The 3,910-nt window shown below is 34.6% G+C and overlaps 1 pseudogene; it reads right to left on the bottom strand.

Annotated features, from left to right (window-relative positions):
* Nucleotides 1–3,167: 3,167 nt before the first annotated feature.
* On the bottom strand, nucleotides 3,168–3,286 carry LOC133389801 (5S ribosomal RNA; annotated as a pseudogene).
* Nucleotides 3,287–3,910: the final 624 nt, after the last annotated feature.

Raw genomic sequence — 3,910 nt, 5'->3', positions numbered from 1 at the left:
TATTTTTTCAGATGGAATTTCCTGACATTTGTACAATGTTGAATAATATTGATGAAAAATCTTTTTAATTTTTACATTATCTGTCAACGTCTCATCTCCTTCTTGTATCTTTAAAATGATATTTTTTTGGCGTTCTTTTCTTAATTTATATGCTAACCATTTCCCAGGTTTATTTGCAAATTCAAAAGTCCTTTGTTTAGCAAAATTTAGTTTTCTTTCAATTTCTCTAACTGTCAGCATTGATACTTGCTTCTGTAACATTTTGATTTCATTTACAATAGAAACTTTAGTTGGATTCTTTTTCAATTCTTCCTCTTTTTGTTTTATTTCTTCCAAGATTAATTGCATTTTCTGTTGTTTCTTTTTTTTTAATTCAGAGTTACATTTAATAAGATATCCCCTCATAAATGCCTTACTTGTATCCCAAACAATATTTTCACTTGTTCCTTTATGTAAATTATGTTCAAAAAACTCTTTTAATTTCTTCTTACATTCTTGTACTACTTTGTCATTCTGTAATAAAGATTCATTTAGTCTCCATCTAAATCCAAGATTTTTCTTTTTTAAAGTTAATATCACAGGGTTATGATCCGAAAAAGTTTTTGGTAATATATCCATTTTAAAAGTGTCCTTCGCTAAAATTTTAGACATCCAAATCATATCAATCCTCGAGAATGTTTTGTGTCTTTCTGAAAAATAAGTAAATTCCTTTGCGTTATCATTTATATATCTCCAGGTATCCACCAATTCTAAATGTTCCATCAGTTCAAAGCAAATCTTTGGTAATTTACCCTGTGTCTCTTTGATATTTTTTTCAGAAAGCCTATCAATTTTTGGTGAGATTACCCCATTCCAATCACCCATAACGCACCAATGGTCATATGAAAACTCTGACAATTTTTCCATAAGTCCTGTGTAAAACCTTGTTTTATCTTCATTGGGGGCATAGATACCCACTATCAAAATGTTTGTACCCTGTAGAGTAATTTCGACCCCCACAAATCTACCACTATCATCCAGTAATACCAATTTAGGAAGCAATTGTGGGTTAATGTAGAGAACAACTCCATTTTTTTTTTTTGGTCCAGCCGAAATAAATTCTTCACCCAAATTTTTACAAATCAAATATTTGGAATCTTTCTTCTTAATATGAGTTTCTTGTAAACAAATTATATCCAATTTTAATTTTTTCAAATAATGAAACACTTTCTTTCTCTTCTGCGCCGTATTGGCTCCATTTATATTCCAAGTTAGATATTTGTAATCCATCTTTAAGAGTGTATTTTAAAATGTGCCTGATGCTCCTTTTAGTCCATCATCTTCCTTCCCTTCCTCTGCATATTTTGTTGACTTTGTTCCCCAGGAATTATATCCATATCTTTGAGTTTATCTTCATCCATATCTTTTGAAGCTTTTCTCAAGAAGTCCCTTGCTTTTTGAACAGTATTCAATCTATATTTCTGTTGTCTGAATGTAAAGATCACTCCTTCTGGAACATCCCATCTAAATTGAATTTTGCGTTGCTTAAGTTTCTCTGTAAAGAAAGCATATTCTTTTCTCTTACGTAAAAGTCTAATAGGAATTTCTTTCATCACCAGTATTTCCTTACCATCAATTTTAAAGGTATTTTTAAAGTGTTGCTGTAATACCATATCTCTGGTCGTCTTCTTTATAAAATGAACAAGCACATCTCTTGGAATTTTATTCATTGTTGCATATCTGGAATTAATTCTATACACTTTATCTATTTCAAATTCCATCTGATCTTCATTCAAATCCAGAAATTTTACTAGAGCATTAACAATTTTATCTCTGATGTCTTCACCTGTTTCCTCAGGAATTGCACGGAATCTCAAACAATGTTCTTTATTTTTCATTTCAGTCACAGCCATATAGTCCAAGTTTTTTTCTAATTCCAGATTTAATATATCTGTTCTATTCTCCAAGATTTGTACCTTTTCTTTAGTGTTTTTTGCATCCTCCTTTATTTGCCCAATTGTCCCTTTAATCTCATCCACTTGTGTTTTAATATAGTCTTTTATATCTGTAAATTCAGTTTTCATTTCCTGTTTTATATCATTAATCCCTTCCATTATTTTTTGAAACATATCTGGGGGTATAACCCCTTCCTGTGGATCAGTAGAACTTCTTCTTCGCTCCTGGGTCTTAGTTCCTTTTTTAGTTGTCATTTTCAAGAAAAGCCTTTAATTTCTGATATTAATCACTGTTCCAAAACCTAGAGGCAGTCTATTTCTTTTTTTTTTCCTCCACCAACAAAAAAGTTAATATTCCAGGCCTGTTATTGAAGTCCAGCCAGCACAGCACAGTTCTTATCTACATCCAAGAATGCAAAACAATTCTGGTTGCCAACACCAAACAATTAGTAACATATACGAGCAGCAGATTCGTCCAAAAAGAAATAGTCCAAAGAGAAAAAATAGTCCAAAATATAATAATTACCTCTCATCCGTTTTTAAACTTTAAAACTCCAAATTCAGGCCAGCTTTTTGTCGTAAAAAAAGTATATAAGTTGTTTACATTTTCTTTCTTCCTTAATTATATTTAAAAGAGAAAAAGTATGACTCACCCAGGTTTCTCAGTTGCTGATTCGTAAACAAATCCCTTTTATTGTAGTAATTTAAGCCAAATGATAAGATTTAGACAGAAGTAGGCTCGCTGGTTAAGAACTTTTTTTTTAAGAAGAAAAAAAAGAACGCTTCGCTTTTTTCCAGTACAGCTTGCGTGGGAATCCTGACTCCGTCTTCAGCCGATCGGCATGCCTTCTTATCTCAGGAATTTCCTGATCAATTCCAGCCGCCGACAGCTCAACGAAGTCTTGTGGAAAATCTGATCGGTTCTCCTATACCTTGGAGAACATTTAAGCCAGTCCAAGATTCCTCTTGGCTGGCTTTTAACCTGAAAAAAGCTTCCTCTGAGGCAGAGCTCCCTCAGAGGCAACCACCAGCCAGCACTCCTTCCGGGAAGTCCAATCCAGAAAACAATTCAGCACTTTTCAAAGATAGAAAAGTGTATAGGACCCAAGGATGAATCCGTGATTGTTAAGGGTGGAGAGTGGACACTTTTTTGAACTGGTACATGTATGAAAATATTCATAGGGTTTTCATGGTAAGAGATATTCAGAGGTGGTTTACCATTGCCTTCCTCTAAGCCTATGGCACCCAGTATTCCCAGGCAGTCTCCCATCCAAGTACTAACGAGGCCTGACCCTGCTTAGGTTCTGAGATCAGACAAGATCGGGCATGTTCAGGGTAGTATGGCCGTAGGGGGTACATGTATAAAATAATTTTATTTAAAAAATATTTTTAAAAAATAGGTGTTGGAACTAAAGCACCAATTCATTACAAGTCAATAGAAATTTCACCACATGTGGCGAGTAGCAACTGCATTGGACACCAATGCTCTAGAGCAGTGTTTCCCAAACATTTTTTATTTTTTTTGTTGCTGGACTACAGTTCCCATAATTCCTGACCATTGGCCATGCTGGCTGGGGCTGATGGGAGTTGTAGTCCAGCAACAAAAAAATAAATAAAAATAAATAAAAGTTTGGGAAACACTGCCCTAGACCATTCACTCTCTCTGCTGTACTTGTCTCCTCTTCTATTTCAAACACAGCATAAACAATATATCTGGGTGAGCTCTGTGTACACATTGCCTGCTCAGTGTGACCGAAGTCAGGAACTGTATTTCATACACCTAATTATTTCATTGTGTATCTCAGGGACTGATGTCGCTCATCACTTGAAGTGAAAATCCATCTTAAATAAAATACAAAGGGAGGGGGGAGGAAATCGAACCCATTCTTGGCATCACATCTCATTGAAGCCAATACAAATCTCTGATTCCTTCTACAGGTGAAATTGTATCTGTGGGCTTTTCAGTCCTCCCTCCC

This window comes from Rhineura floridana, chromosome 7, assembly GCF_030035675.1.
Source record: "Rhineura floridana isolate rRhiFlo1 chromosome 7, rRhiFlo1.hap2, whole genome shotgun sequence".
Lineage (NCBI taxonomy): Eukaryota > Metazoa > Chordata > Lepidosauria > Squamata > Rhineuridae > Rhineura > Rhineura floridana.
This window is presented reverse-complemented; position numbering and strand designations above follow the sequence as displayed.